Below are 16627 nucleotides of genomic sequence, written 5' to 3'. Positions count from 1 at the left end.
TGGCTCAGAAAAAGCTGTCGCTTTTTCCTCCAAGAGGATTGAGAAACAGGGGCCTTCAATAGCTTCTTTGTATGGCTTTATTTTGCAGCTTCCAGCCTAGGACAGCATTTCCTGACCCGTGAGGATATGCTGCCCTCTTCCAGCCCGGGACACTGCAGCTCAGCCGTGCCACGGAGACGTATCTCCATGGATGTGCAGGATTAAACCGAAGAATCAGTAATCCTCCACTTTGACAGGGCTAAGTTTTGTTAGCAATTAGAGAGAATTCATTAAAACTGTAAGGCACTGGGATGGTATCCAAGCAGGCTCCTCCTGACTTCACGTCCCCCACCTGCCCTCCCTCCGGCCGGTTTGCAGTGCCGTCTCTAGACACCCATCCTCCCCCTCCCCATCGTTCAGCCCAGGACCCGAGGAGTCTCACCCCACGGCTAAAGCAGCCTATAAAGACCCGGAGAATCCTCAAACACATTTTACTAAAATGTCGTGGTCAGGGAGCCTCTGTCGGGAATTTTGAATGCTTTGGGGGCCGGCAAGAGAGGTGAGGGAGCAGGGGCAAGAGTGCCAGGAGCCAGCCTTACCCAGCTACGGGCTGCAAGCCTTTTGCTCCCCCTTGCACAACGGGAACGGATGAGGACTTTTCACCCCGCCTGGGACCCTGGGTTGTCACACCTGCTGCTCTCACAGGTGCCTGTGTGCCGGGAGATCCCCTCCAGCAATTCCCCTGCAACTGCTCTTATCAGCTGCCGAAGATTAGAGGTCCCTTGGAACAGAAACTTCAAGGAAAAAGGGGAAGGGGAGAATTGCATTTCAAAGGAAGTGCTTGAAAGAAACCTTTGAAGGACCCTATTCAAAGGTTCATGACTTGATATAACCATTTAAGATAGATATAAACTCCCGTTTGGAACTGGGGTTGGCTCTCACCCCAGCAGGACGGAAAAGCTGCCTTCTTTGTGTGAACACAGTCCCAGCACAACACAGAAGTGATCCACACGATAACATCTTACATTGCTTTCATCCTAAAAAATTCAAAGGCAGTTTATTAAGGTAAGACCCACTCTCACATTTGCTTGAGTAACTTTCCTTCCACATGAAGCCATGAGCTTGTGCCCATAATCTTTAGGGTAGTATAAAGAAAGCTAAAAGTTTGTGGGGCTGGCCCTGTATCGCATATCCTGGTGAAAAACCACAAAGATTCACATCACTTACTGCTGAAATGTTTCCATCTCAGGATTAAAACACACCAGCACAGCAGCTAAATGAAATGGTCACACTGAACTAGAGAGTCCCACCAAAGCTCAGACCTGGGCGCAAGCCTATCTTGTCACTGGTTTCTGATGGGCTCCAGTCCTCATCCCAAATACGCAGCTTTCGGGCAGGAGCACTGCCACACAAAGTCACCAGGCCTGACAGCAGATTGCTCTCCTGCTATTAATGTTCCAAAACAGCTCACAAGCACAGAAATATCTTGTCTGCCCAATTTCCTGATAAACACTTTCCTGGTGGATTTTTTCTTACGTTGGGAATTTTATTTCTCTTGGAATATTTTTTTTTCTAGGTACACTGAGGAAATAGCTGATCTTATCTATTTTATTACAGGTAGCTTTTCAAAAATAACAACTTAATTGATTCACAGCTATCCACTCAGGCAAGCCTTGGTTCAGCTAAGCTTTTAGCCCCTGTTTAGCACTAAGAGTGTGTTTACTGCGATTCAGCAGGATCTATTTTTAAGGATATACTCAACCATTTTGCTGACACAGGGTTGGGGTTCTTATCGCTGCTGCCCTCAGCCCCCATCTCCCTTTTTGCACGGCAGTTTGGCCACATCTGAACCTGCACAAGGAGATCTTCACCCTTCTGCACACGTGTCCGCTTTTGCCAGCAGCAGGCCTCATCCTGGCTGAGACCTTTGCCTATTCCCGCAGTTCCCGTAGACAAGCATACGAGCGCCCCGTGGGCACTGGGTAGTAACCCCGCGGAGTGGAGAGAGCCCGCCTGCACTGCACGGAGCGAGGACGTTCTCGAGATCTCCACTCCAGCAGCAGTGCATGGCACGGCACCCCGCTGCTGGTGGCGGTGGTTCACCCGTGGGTGCCACCGTGGCAGGGAAAAGCTGACCGCGAGCGGGGCCAGCCTCTCCCCCGTTGCATCAGCCTCTCGCGGGGCTGCATGGCTGGAGAACTGGGCGGAGAGCCAGGAAATGCAGAGTTATACTCCTGATTCTGCCACTAATTTCTTCTATGGCCTTGGGCAACTTGTATCACCTGCCAGCTTTCATTTCTCCATGGATGAAGTATGAGAAATAGTTAACATCATGGATTTATAGATCTCAAAGCTCTAAAAAAAGGGTCTGGTCTGGCCTTCTCTATATCAAAAAGCTTTTAATTTCTCTCAGTTACACCTGAATCAGGGCCAGTTGCTTATGTTTGACCAATATATATCTCTCCATCTCTTACAGAACAACTTATCTTCATCTGAAAACATCAAGAGATGGAGAGAAGCCAGCACTTCCCTTGGTATTTTCCCTCCTGTGATTAATTCCCACCACTACTGAGCATTCAGATTTCATTCCCCATTTGAATTTTTTTGGATTCTTCTTTCAGCCACTGCTTCTAACAATGCTCTTTTCTGCTAAATGAAAGAGTTTGCCTTACTCGGTGTTTCTCCCAGTGGTTTAGCCACACTGCTTGGTGGGCTAAGGGCAATAACTGCACAGATCAATTAAAATTTGCTCAGTGCTTTGAAATATTAAGCTCATCTCTAGGGCCTATTATCCTGTGCAGTATCAGAGGTAATACTGACAAGCACTTCAGCCTTTCAGGCAGTGTGCAGCTGCCAGAGAAAACCAGCAGTGGAAAAGTACTATCCCTTCAGAAAAACAGATGTTGCAGCTCCAATTTGTCTTCTGCCAAGACAAAGGAGATGCACTAAATTGATCTTTTGTAAAGGATTTTGTTTTGCTTCCAAGATTAATATCACAACAAACTGGGAGGCACCACACCTCAGGGTGCAATGCAATATTGCAGAATTGAGCCTAAGTACCCATGCTGGGTATAATTTAGTTAGTCTGAAACTATGTCTTGGGGGGGAGATAAACTTTTTTCCTTTCGGTAGCACGTTATCTAGAGAATCTCTCTGAGCACACAAAGGCTGGCCATTCCACTTCAAAGCCTGTGAAAGCCGGGCAATAGCTTCCAGGCTTGCGCTCCTCACCCCGGAGTACCGGTGGTGGTCCACAGAGCCCTCACTGGTGGTCTTTATGGGGCTCCTTGGTCACACAAAAGGAGAGGAGGTATGAAGGGATGGGAATTAAGACCCGGACCATCCTGTGAGACAGCTGGAGGGCTCTGATTTGAGCCAACTGTTTTCACTGGCCAGTAAAACTGATCTCAAACTATGCAACCGAGTAAAGGACATCCAGGGCTCCAGCTCTTATGGGGAAAATGACTTCTGGATCCCTTTAACTAAAAAGGACTCTCTCTTTACCCACAGCCCGAAAATACTGCTGTTTATATGCTGTTTTTTCATGCTAGGATCATGTCTGCTTGTGACCATTACTGGCACCCTTCTGCAGTATTTTCTGCCCCTTACACAAAATGACAACCCCCATCCCAAAAACACCCGTTCCAGACAGGGGATTCTTCCCTCGAGCCATTACACGGCTTCACCGGCTGCTACTGCATTTCTCCTCAGTGATATCTGCACTTCAGCAAAAGCACTAAAAACCCCTACTTGTACAACCTGCTGAGGATGAAAGGCAGCGTATGAATTAAATACGTTGATTCAACACTCCTTAGAATAGTGCATTGATCCTGATTTTTACCTGGCATATCTAATTAACAAGTTGAAACAAGCACAATAATCAGATTATACTCTTCTCTTTCCATGCTGCTTCATCTGCCCCAATAACTGCAAATAATTTCCATGGACTTGTTTCACCATCTCCCTATATCTCTATGCTACAGCAATCTGTGAACAAGGTCTGCACACACACACACACACACACACACACACACACACAGAGTTATAAGAGACCAACAAAAATGGCCAGACAAAATGAAGCTTTAAGGGTTGTTTTTTCTCTCTTCACTGTGGGAAACCTTCTACAGCAGTGGAAAATGGATGTAATGCACTACCTCAGGACAGCACCATTTCTCACTGGTGCACCGACGCGCTCCTGAAGCAAGCTGGCCCCTTCTCTGCTAGGGCCAGTCTACACAAAGAAGTTTTGCAAGCCTAATTCTAGCAGTGTGAAAAAACAAATACCTCATCCCTGCGAGGGAGACAGCTACACCAGCAAAAAGCCCTGGTGTGGACGCAGGGCTACAAAAGAAGGGAATTTTTTTTGTCCTTCCAGGATAGCTAATTTTGTTTGGGTCAGCTCTGATAAACTACACCAGCAAAAGAAACCTCTTGGCTCAAATGACTGTGTTTCCAGCTCAGGTTGCCAGCACTGCGGTATCTGTGTGTCAGCACATTCCTCCCGCTGGAGAGAAGGGACCTGACATTGAATTCGCTGAGGTTTTCACCTGGGATGGAGGAAGGCTTCTCTCGGGGGACACATGATTTGGTGTCAGATTTGGACCTCTGCGGAGCCAGCCCGCCTCTTGGACTGCAGGTGAAGAGCGAGCAGAGTGGAAGCACTGAGTAAAAGCAGGATCAGACTATTTAATACGCCAAAGGACACGAGGACGCGCTGCGGTGAGAGGGGAAGATCTGGCTGCTGCGAGCTGGCACGTCAGACGGCACATTCCTGCCTGACACGCGCCCTCCCGGCCGCGACGGCGGCCACTTGTCCGAGACGATGCGCAGCCAGCGGGTCGCTCCCGCGATAACGTGAACTCCTTTCCGGGCTGCCCGCAGCCGACGGCAAGCCTCCGCTTCGCAGGGGGCCTTCACGGCCCGACCCCACGGGTTTCGGTCCCGCCCGTGGGAGCTGCGGGCATCGAGGGCTGTGACGTGGCCACATCAGGCTCTGGGGACGCGGTGGCAGAAAGTGTTTCCTTATCTAAGCTGAGAGACCCCACGGCGGGTCACACCGCCGGCGGCAAGGGGCACCCAGTGAGGCAAGGTGCGCTCGACTCGCCTGCTCTCGTCGCCAGGCTTGGGGAAGCCACCTGCCAGGCTACGGCAGGGCCACCCGAGACGCTCCCCGTCCTTCCTCCCCGGGCCACCGCATTCCTCCCCAAAACATTTCAGCAGTGCTCCGTTTAGCAGGGCCTCAAGCCTGCGGCCAGGGCCCCTTCCTTTGCATCCTCCGGAGCGGCAAGTCCCACCTTTTCCTTCTTGCGGAGCAGCATTGGCTGGTTGCCCTCACTAATCCCGGGGGGTTGTTTGTTGGGCTTTTTCTTCCTTAATCAATTCACAGAAACCAGCTTGCACGAGGCTTTGTGTTTCTGTGCAGCAAATTCCACGAGCAAGGTGTAAAAGCCATTACGGCGGCAGGCTTCAGATGCCTGACGGGCAATCGCCGGGCTGTCCCCAGGCAGCCGCCCCCACAACGCAGACGCAGCAGCGCGGAGCGGGGGGGAGCGAGACCCCGCGCCTCCCTCCCGGAGAGCCACCTCGGCTCTCAGTCCGGCGCTCGGGGGGCCGACGGATAAACAGCACTGCCCCAAGGAATTTCCTTCCTCCGAAGGTGGGAACTGGCTTCCCATCCTCCGATGACATCAGCTTCCTCGGGTGTAGGGCGAGGGGACTTCAAAGGAGGGGCGGAGGGGAAAAAGCCCTCCCGGGAAAACCAAGCAGGGCTGCGTTTTGGCCCGAAGGCCGCCTTGCAGAGGTTCACCCCAGCACGCCCCGAAGGGACAACGAGAAAGGAAAGGAAAGATCAGCACAGCCGAGGCGGCCCCGCAAAACCGGCTGCGGGTCTGCGACCAGCAAGGAACTGCCGTTCAAGCTCCCCTAGCCCAAAGGTCCCGGCGCAGCCTCTTCTCTGCCGACGTCCAGACTAACCCACGGCAAGCACCGCCAGCCGCTCCTGGGGTTCGTCCTCCAGGCTGAGCTCACCATGGACGTTCAGATGCCAAACACGGGTTAACCTATAGAATATACCATACAGACAGACCTATACTCTGTCTGATGAGGCTCTGTGCGCTTCCTTCTGTCTCCGGCCACCTCTATTCTTAGATGTTGCAGAACCTTCGTACCTTTTCAGCCCCAGCCCTCGGCACTTTTCCTGAAATTTGGCCAAGAGCTTCCTGGGGGAAAGGGAAAGAAAAGAGACTGGCAGGCCGACACAGGGACACTGTATTCACACGAGCTTCATTTCCGTAGGAAATCGGGCTAAAAATAATAGTCTGAAATATTGGGCAACTGCCCTCAACTCAGCATCTCTCTCTAGACAGGAAGAAAGGAAGGAATTAGCAGACTATAGGTTATATTTCAAGGGTTGTCTATGTTATTTGAAGCATAGAAATTAGAAATGAAATTAAAAAGATATATTAGATCATCTTGTCCCTACCTGGGGGAACAAACCTACAGCTGTTCCCCTTAGCATATTTTTTATTGATGTGCACAGCCTGGTTTTAAATGATCCAAATGATAGCGCTTCCATCAGTTTTCAACAGGGACCCATTCACTTTCTTATATATTTTTCCTTTTATTTTTTTTCAAACAATTTCAACTTTTTTGCACTTTTACCACATTTCATCTCATTATTTCTAGCACACCTCTTAACTGTTTTATAAATCCACTGAGTAGAAAGGTAAATAAAAGTGTCTATGTATGCCACCTACATACTTCAAATAGCATCACAGGGTTCACTTCACTCTTTTGGCTGACTGAGAGACTTTTATTCAAGTTTGTTTAATATTTTTAACTGTGTTTTTCCTGCAAAAACATCTTCTGATTAATAAATTACAGGGTTTTTTCAGTTTGGGTTTTTGGGGCTTTCCCCCCTCCGCATTTCGGCTTGAATCTTAAAGACCCAATCCACCCAAAAAGTCTTCTGCATGGTTTTCTCAGTTCTCTTGACTTAATTACTCCAGTTTTCAATTAGGTAATTAAAACCTATTGAAAAGGAGGGGTTACTTTAATACGAAATCTGTCCAAGAAAGTAGCTCCCCTTTCTTAACCACACAGCCTGTTTTCTTAACCGCACAGCCTGTTTTATTGTACGGCAGACTATTGCTTTCCAGCAGAATGGGCCCTACAGACCTGGTGCCCTTGGTTTTACACTATCCACACCACTCCTTGAGAGCGGCGGGACACACACTGCGTGCAGACTATTGCGGCTTCCCGGAAACATTAGGACAAACCGTGTCTCCCAGGGCGCAACCCCGATTATTAACCGCTGAGATTAAGGCACAGAGGAAACCACTTGGCTGCTTGCAACAGCCTCTTCCAAAATAAAGTGCAGCGTAGCGTGACCAAGACTGCATTTCTCCCCAACACTGCACGTTGCTCGCGCGGTCCAAGCACACCCAGCCACAGTCCTACTGCCCCATTTGCCGCCCCCCCCTCTGCCATACAGAGCAGGCAGGAGGCAAAGCCCCACAAGGGTCCCATAGGGGAATTGGGGCCTACCCAGGGCCATTAGGATTTGGACAATCAATTCTTTTGGTTGCAGGAGGGCAAATTAAATTAACTTCTCCTATCCAAGCTGGGTGTTCAGAGGAGGTTTGAATTCGACAGCAAAAATCCAGCCACCATCCCAGCACAAGATTGAGGGGGTACCCGAGGAGGAACTAGAGCTGAACTGTCATGTATACTCGACAGAGAAATATATTCCTTTTCGCTACCGTCCAGCTGTACAACATGAAAAGAATAAGCCCTGTGAATTATAACCAGCTTCGGCTTCTCCACCCCAAGCACAAACGCACACAGGTTTTGACCCAAAACCCCATCTTTGACATCTCTCCCATATTCAGAAGCAGGTGGCCTAAAGAGGTGCGGGTGGAAAAGGTTTCCTTGGCCACACTGCGCTCGTCGGGCGCTGCTTTCCGCGACGATTCAGAAAACAAGATTCCCTCTCTTGAAATGGCCCGGCTCGGAAGAGGGGCTGGTTTCTGGTATCCTCACACCTCCCTGATGGATAGCAGCACATCCGCAGCTGCCAGCGAACACAGCGAGGAAACGCGCACGTATTTGGGATTCAGCCCTCGGCAGCCCCTGGATCCTCCTCCACCTCGTAACCTCGCACGAATCCCCACGGCAGCGGTATTTCCCTGCCTGACCTCTCCCCCTCCCTCCAAGTGCCCCTGCTCCGCAGCACTGCTGGGGGGGGCAGAGAAAGGCTGGCTCTGTAGGCGGGATGGAGACCACCTCCGCGCTGGGAATATTTCCCAGGGCATTTATGGGTCTCTAGACCCCGCAACCCTGCAGTGCAGAGGTCCCACGGGCCCAGACCCCTTCCCCGCACACACATCCGACCCACAACTAGCTGCACTGCTCTCCTGGGCCTCCTGCTTAACCGGCTTAACGTCGCACACAGTTTCCATGAAAGCAAGAGGTAGACTTAAGGCCGCAGCAGGCATATTCGGAGGATACTAAACTGAGGTTCCAAGAGGTCGGAGGCCTTTCCCGAGTGCGGACAGCTATTTCGGAGCCAGTCCCACTCTTGGTCCCAAAGCGTCCGCAGGGAGCTGAGAGCAAGGGGAGGAAGCGAGGGAGCAAGGCAGGAGCGGGTGCACCGCGGAGCAGGGGCACCCGGCCCGGCCCTTGTCCCAGCTCCTCCAACGTTTGTGTCACTGGTGGGGACGGGACTCCAAATGTGCAGCTTCGTGAGGGTCAGGAAGGGACAGGAGAGAGAAGGACACTGCCACACGGGCCCAGCCAGAAGTCCTGGGGAGCGACGGTGTTGTATCGAGCTGAGAGGAAGAACTGTATTTGGGAGCAGGCTCGTGCCAGAATACACACGTGCGTGTGTGCGAGAGGACGCGTGGGCATGCGTGTGGGCGTCCGTGTGCACACACACACTCGCACACAGTTTTGTTCAGACAAGGCATTTTGGCAAAGTCAACAAAAACTAGCTGCAAACAAACCACGTTTACAGGCAGCCCCTAAAGCAGCTGCTTTCGCAGTCCTACCAGCAGGAATTGAAACATCCCTAGCTGCTGCTACGTGACCTGGTAATTTGTGATGCTCTACGTCCAGCGCAATCACAGCGCTTTCCACGTGCTGACAAAAATGAACAGTGAGGTGCTGAGAGTCTGTTCATCTACTTATTTGAGGCTCAGCCCTGGTTTTCAGAAGCACTATATAAATTCAGAAGTTGCCTGAAATAATAAATAACTGTGACAGGTACAGAAACGAAGCTTGCAGCATTTGGGCTAGTGTTTCCTCCTCCAGAGAGGGTTTTTCTCCCTCGTGTCTGCAGGACAGAACATCCCAGTAATGTTTCAGCACTGATGAACCCTCAAGCTTTAGCCAGGAGAAAAGTCAGCTTTCTGGCAGAAAACCCTGAGCTAGCTCCTGGAACAGAGTGAAGAGAAGGAGGAAGATGAAATACTTCATTTACCATATCATTACATCACCATCATCACTGGAGAAAAATGCAAGTTCATCTCTCTGCCCCGGGATGCTCCCTGTGACCTGAACCATTATCACCGCCGGATAAAACAGCGGTGTCCTCTCCTCTGCAGACCACTCCGGGACTGCAGCGTGGCCATCAACACGGACACACACACACGAGTTTGACCTAGCAGCTGCCGACTTCGAGAATGCAACCCAGAAAGCTCCCAGCGCTGAATCCCCTTTGCAAGATCCGAGTCCAAGAGAGATGCTTTTCCCCTCAGTTAAGCTCATATGCACCCGCAGTTGCTGACTGTTTTGTAGCAAGCTGTACCATCTCTCAGGACGGCGAGTGCAGATGGGGAAGGATTCCTGCCCAGAAAGTCTTTGCATCCTCCACCGCTTTAACTGTTAGCACGTGCTGGCATACAGCGCAGGGAAGAATATACCCAAGCCCTTGCAGAAAGTAAATGATTTCCTCCAGAGGAAATAATCACTTCAATTGGCATCTGTCGCTCAGGTTACACAGAGAGTTGTGGCTCTCTGGAAAAAAGCTACCGCCATGGAAATGGCTGGCTAAATTCAAGTGTGTCTAGATTAGCAGGGTCTTTTACACGAGTGGTTTCATGTCCATCTTCTTTTCCCTTCCCTTCTGTCCCTGCCCTCAAACAGCTTCTATTTGTAAGTGCACTGCTATTTTCTATACATCGGCATTCATTCTTTGGTAACTCAACAGTTGTTGAAGACTTCCTGGGGCAGGTAGAGCCAGGACACCACAGTACTTCACATTTCAGCCTTTTTAATCTTTCCTGCATTTGCCCCCATGGCCTCCCCCCAGATTAGTTTCATCAGAACCAATTTTAGGCTTCATGACAAAGAATCTGGCTAAAAGGAAAAGGAAGCATTTTCCACCAGAGAGAGGGGCGAGTGTTGATTTCCAAGGATAAAAAATGGCTGAAACTGTGCAGAACTGCTGTGCCTCTCACAGCCAGAAGAACAAGGAAAAAGGTTATGGCAAATGGCAAAGCAGCTGTATGACTCATCTCTAAAATGAGAGACTTACCCCATGAAACCGGGACTCAAGTTGAATTGTTGGAAGACTTCAGTACAGCTATGTACTCACACAAGACAGGAGCCAGAGGAGCACTCCGCTACCCTGAAACAGAAGAGAAAAGCAGGGTTTCAAAATCCTTGCAAAGGATCATCTCAGGCGGGGAAATGACAGGGGTCAATCGAAATGTTCATTCTGTTTTTAATGCTGAAGACAACAGTGAAGCAACATAAAATTAAACATATATATATTATCCAGACCTCATGTTTTCCATTTCTGAAACCATTTGGACACATTTTCAACATTGGGAGATGTACCAAAACTGACCCTTGTGCACACAAACAGAAGCAGGTTATCCTAGATTACCATTTTCTGATTAAAAAAACCCAATCAGAAAACTCCTAACCAGACATTTTACAAAGATGAATTATAACTGCAAGGAAATGTCAAATTACACCACTTTAAAAAGTTTTGGCAAAGTCCTATTTGAATCAAAATTAATATTTTAAAATTATTACCTCAATAAGGCTCTACTCCTCTGGAAGCCCGAGATCACTCACTTCAAGGCACAGTTAGGGTCTAGACTTCAGAAGGGCACACGTAAAATACAGGCCATAAGTAACACATCTGTCACAGAGATGTGATCACCAAGGCATAGGGAGATTAAAAAACAAATCTGAGATCAAAAGAAGAGTGCATGGTGTAACCATCAGAGCTCAGGGATACAGTGGGCAACACGGAGTCCTGATTAAGAAAATTCAGGTCCTGCCCAATAAAAAAAAGAGAAGAAAACACGGAGTGAAGGTTGCACAGATAGTGGCTTTGGAGCTGGGGCAAATATGCATTCAGCAGGAATTGCAGCCTGTGCCAAGATGCCCCATCCCTAAGCCCCCGTGCCAGGTGGATTGAAGGCCGCTTGCCCTTGCAGCACCCTTTCTTCTGTGATTATCTGGGGTAAAAAACGCTGTATTCCCTCCCCGTGCTGGAGGCCTGCAGAGCACCTAGGCCTCCCCGGCGCCGGAAAGACTCCAGCGATCTCGCCGGCGCTGCTCCACACCCTCCCCATCCGCAGCCTCGTGCTGGCCCCAAACAGCCCAAAATAACCACGAGCACAGGGAGATCGTGCATGTAGAAGGGGAGAATAACTCAGAGAAGCCAACTAGAAAAGCAGTTCCTTTGTGCGAATTCAAGGAGAATTTGTTCCCTCCAAGGGCCAGTAATTCATTCGAATGGTGACTCAGAGATGACATTACAGGCCTGTCCTCCACAATTGCTTCAAGCGTAATTTTGGCCTCAACAGTTTCTTTAATTGAATCTGATTTAGATGGGAGTCCACCAGCACTTCATTTTATTTCATTTTTATGATTCAATTTAGCATTTCGTTTCAGTTGTAATCTGATTTTATTATAGTTGTTACTAGTGGAAAATCCATCCACCTCTTACTAACACTACATAAATTCAGATGCTGCCTTAAGAAACATTCTCACACGTATGAGCTCTAGCATTGCACATGTAACATGCCCACTTGTCGCTAAGACGGGCTGCGTGACTCAGTGCCCCGACGGCTCCAGAGGAAGTATCGTTTCAATGCACAATACGTTACAGAGGCAGAGAAATGCAGCCTTTCCTATCGCTATAATGCATGGTAACTTTGGGGCATGTCCTCAGACTGGCAAAAATGATTCAACCATACAAGTGCACTTCCTCCCGTAGGAGGGTCAATTGGAGAATAAAGTCCTTTAACAAGAAGCTGGTATTCACACATCTTCATTAATTTTTTTTGCGAGAATAAAGGGCTCTGTTTCACAAATCTGACTAATTTCCCTTCCCGTGTATGATATTATATATACCGAAATAGAGGTGTTGCATCCCAGAAGTGGTCGCGCTGCACTGCTCGCTAGCTACAGGCGCTGCAAAGAGGCCTAACACTTCCAGAAGACCAGTGTGCAGCACTTCACACATGGTGCAGCATCATCATGTCCACCACAGCTTGGATAAGTAAATCGAAGCCAGAAGGGCTCTGATCATGCCTCAGAGGAAACTTTCTACCCAGTGGGGATAGGAAAGTATTGTGACAGCCTGGGTAGGCAGCGGTGGAGCCCCTCACCAGCGGTGAACCAGGACGGATGTGGGTAGAGCTGATCTAGCTCATAGCTATGAAGAAGGAGGGGATGACATTTTAGGAGGGCTCTCCTAGCCCTGTGATTTTACACTTACAACCAGGACCTGAGAAGAGTTTTGGGATCTACCTGCAGGAAGCACCTACGCTGCCATATACCAGCAGCAGCTACTGCATGTGCTGCCTCACCCAATGTATTGGATGAGTTTCCAAGCCATGCGAAGCTCCACACTGCCACGGTTGGACTGCTACCCAGTACCTAATTGCCTGGTTTCAGACTGAAGTCACTGCAATAGAAACAAAGTAGACCAGTCCAGAATCAAAGGCCTACAAGGCAGATCACTTTTGAATGCAAATCTGTTTAGAAGAAATTTAGATTTAATTAATTGGGGTTTTTTTTCTGATCTAAGCTGAGCGCTTTTGTAACATCTGAAACTTTTAATCAGAGTTGACAATGGTATAAATACCATCCTGCCAGCTCCAAGAGTGCTAGCAAACAATCTTTCATCAACCAAATGAACTCTCACAGACAGACCGAGATACAAACGCCCATATGTAATGCACATTCCCTGGACAGGATCCACTGTTAGCAAAATGCTCCTGCTTGCCTGGAACCAGGAACACAAACTCCCTTTATGTGTCCTAAGTGTCCGCAGTAAAAACCATAACACATTAGCATGCTCTTGACACCGCTGTCAAAATAAACAGCTATTTATTAACATTCTACAAGGCATTATTAAAAAAAAAAACAATGGAACGATAATGTCAGAAAAAATATATATCCCTCTGCCCCAGAGCACAGCATCTCCCTTTTACTTAAGACAACATCTGGTGCAGATAACAGCTGCCAAGGGCTAGAGCTAAGAGGCACAGTGATTGCTGCTGCTTGGTGGTTGCTCGATTATTTTTAAGAACATTTTTTAGCTGCATGGTATCGCTGCCAACTCTTCCCTGTGATCCCAGGAGGACACTGCATTCCCTCGCTGCTCTTACTGGGGAAACGGAACAAAGGCTGAACACGATGTTTGCTCTCACCAGTCAAACCTGCGCTAAACACAAAAAGATATTAAAAACTACCCTCCCCCTCCTTCGGAGGGGAAACCTCCCCATCTTCATGCAGTGAGAATTTTGCAGCCTTTTGTTCCTGTGGATAAAGTAAATTTAAAGATATCAAGGAGCCTCTTGAGAAAACCCAGAGAGGAAGCTTGAATGCAAAGTGAACTTACAAACAAAAAGCTATTTTTAGTGTGGGGGGGAAACTCCTAGCATTGGACAAACAATACAAGGAAGTTTCAGACACTGACTGCGAGGGAGAGCTAATATCCCCTTGCCGCTGCCCCACCTAGTCTGGATACAGGAATGCCGCTGTATTCTCAGGCTTCTCGCAACCCCCAAATTGTCCACCTGCCCCTTAGCGTGGTGCAAAAGTTCAGGGCTTCGGCTGAAAGCCACCTGGTGACCTCGGTTCACACACATCACCTCACCCCGCTGCTGGCATAGGGGATCTGAGGTCGCAGCACGGCCCTGATGGGACCGTGGGCTCTGCGGTACTGGTAGGGATGGGTGGTGAGGCACCCGTCTGGGGCGCTGCCAGATGTGGTGGCACAGCACGGCTGGCAGCACACACAGGGCTGCGGCCAAAGAGCAAGGGAAGACCCCTGTCTCTACCAGGCACAGAACTAGAGCAGAGCAGATAGGCAGAAGCAGAAGAAAAGACAGGAGCTCCCTTGGGACAACCCTAAAATGGACCTTTCTAAGTGGAGAGCAAAATAGCTGTCTGTGCTTCTGCCCTTCACTGGAGAGCTGGGCTGCCCAGTGTCCGATGCGACCCCAGGACATCACTTGCCACGAGCCACTAGTTACACTGGTGCTCAGCAGCTGAGGATCTGGCTGTAGATTCAGGACATAACTGCAACGCTTTGGCATTCCCCATTGCCACCTCTTCTTCCAAGCAATCAGCTTCTTTTTTTTTTTCTTTTTTCCCTAGTCAAAGCAAATAATGTATTTTTCAAGCAATTAACAGTCAGGTTCTTTGGGGTGGAAAATTCTTATGCAGGAGTTTTTCTAGCCTATTCAGTCCTTGCTGTAGCTGCACTCCTGTTTATGCATTTGCAACTACAGCGAACAACAGGAATCAAAGTGGTCAGGAACAGTCTCTGTTCTGAGATCAGTGAACTAAGACTGTATCTGAAGGACGCAGTTTCTCTTGAAACCTCTCCCACAGCTTTGTATTGCCCAGAGACCTGAACCAGTGTTCAGGGAACAGAAGATCCTGGCGAAATGATTTAACTGAGCAGACACATTTTTGCTTTTGCTGTGAGCTTATAAATACTAAAAGCAAGGTTTTGACGAATGTCAATCAAAAACTGGATGCAAGATGGGGCTATCCAGAAAATAAAAGCTGTAAGGATTGCTCAGGTTCTTATCTGGCCTCATTGCCTACATAGTCTCATGACAGATCAGACAGGGACATTTTGTAGATCTTCCTGCCAGTGGGAGAGCAGGGTATTTATGACATGACGGCAAGCCGAATCGTAGCAGCCTGCCCTTCTGGGGACAAAGGCCAGCTCCATACCGGGCTGCCACAGCACGAGCGTAGCCAAGAGGTCGAAGGGAGTTATTCTTCCCCTGTATTCAGCACTGGTGAACCCAAATCTAGACACCGTGTCCACTTTGGGCTCCCCAGGACAAGCTGCTGACTAAGGGGAGGGAGCCCAGCTGTGTCCACCAAGATGGTCGGGGGGCCCGAGCACGTGTCATACGAGCAGAAGCCGAGGGGATGGGTTCGTTCAGCCTGGGAAAGGACAGCGGTGGGGCATCTGCACGCAGGCTTCCATCACAGAGCAGATGGCACCAGAGGAGAAGGAGCCCGGTCTCCAGAGATGCACAGCAAAGGGACAAACTGCAGCAAGGGAAATCCAGATTAGATACAAGGAAAAAAACTGTCACCTTCAGAGTGGTCAAACACTGGGACAAGGACCAGAGACCTTAGATCACACTGGTTTTGAGTGAGTCTTTGTGGGCCAGATAGGGAAAGGCCCCCACACTAGTCAGGCACCCAGCTCTCTCTGATCTGCCTAAGAACACGAGCATATGCAGGCACCTGAATGTCTTTGTCTAAGCCACCCCAAAAGGCCTGCTCAGTCTTCCAAATGGCACTGAAGCCACTGAATCACTTGGTCAATTTTCTAAACCAAAGTCACCTTTGATCCTAACCTCACCTCTGATTTTGCAATCTAATCCTATCATACAGACTGTTTCAAATCACTCCACTCCACAGACATCTTGGTCCTTGGCTCACTTAAGTATCCCACGGGGTAGGAGGAAGGGAGCAATGATTGTTATTTCTTTTTGAATAATTTCCATTTATTTTTTGGGGGGGGGCATTGCCAAAAGCCTCTCAGGAAAGAGAAGGAAGACTTCACTAGTCTCTGACGTGGCTCTTGGTTCCATCACAGGGTTTGTCTGTATCTGCAAAGGGTTAAGGAATAGTTGATGGAAAACATCTGAGAGGCTCTGATAACAGAGCATACGCAAACAGTAGGATTAGGCTCACAATGTTGCTAGTTACACATTGCAAATCACCAGGTTTAGCACAGGCAGTACCAGCCTCGCACCCTGCACAAAGTTCCTTTTTTTGGACCGCACTGACTCCATCCTGCAGTAATTCCTATGTCACTCCCAGGAATACTTTGGGATCGCTCTCTTCCACCCACCAGCTGACAGGTCTGTAGAACTCCGTCTCAACATCTTGCCTCTAACTCACCCCAAGCCTCTACACACGGACATCATACAAATCAGGGGAACATGCTGTCCAGGAGCAGGCACTCCAACGTCCAGCATGCCCAGGAGGTTTAATGGAAGCTGTGTGCTCACTTTGAAACTGTTGGCTGCAGACTTGTTCAGCTTTTGGGGAAGAGAGATTGCTTGATAGGGTGGCATGAATGAGCTCTCTAAGTATGCTCAGGGAGTGCTGCACGAACGTAGCAGAGCACAGAGACGCTGCA

General features: G+C 49.1%; 1 long non-coding RNA gene across 4 annotated transcripts in view; it reads right to left on the bottom strand.

Moving 5' to 3' along the window:
• The window catches only part of LOC112986472 (uncharacterized), a 371351-nt gene that overhangs the window by 243603 nt on the left and 111121 nt on the right, over positions 1-16627 (bottom strand). For all 4 annotated transcript variants that reach the window (XR_010390269.1, XR_010390268.1, XR_010390270.1 and 1 more), the window contains one exon: positions 10514-10606. This is a non-coding gene — a long non-coding RNA (uncharacterized LOC112986472). The remainder of the gene's footprint in view (positions 1-10513; positions 10607-16627) is intronic.

The sequence above is a fragment of the Dromaius novaehollandiae genome, chromosome 8 (genome assembly GCF_036370855.1).
Source record: "Dromaius novaehollandiae isolate bDroNov1 chromosome 8, bDroNov1.hap1, whole genome shotgun sequence".
Taxonomy (NCBI): domain Eukaryota; kingdom Metazoa; phylum Chordata; class Aves; order Casuariiformes; family Dromaiidae; genus Dromaius; species Dromaius novaehollandiae.
This window is presented reverse-complemented; position numbering and strand designations above follow the sequence as displayed.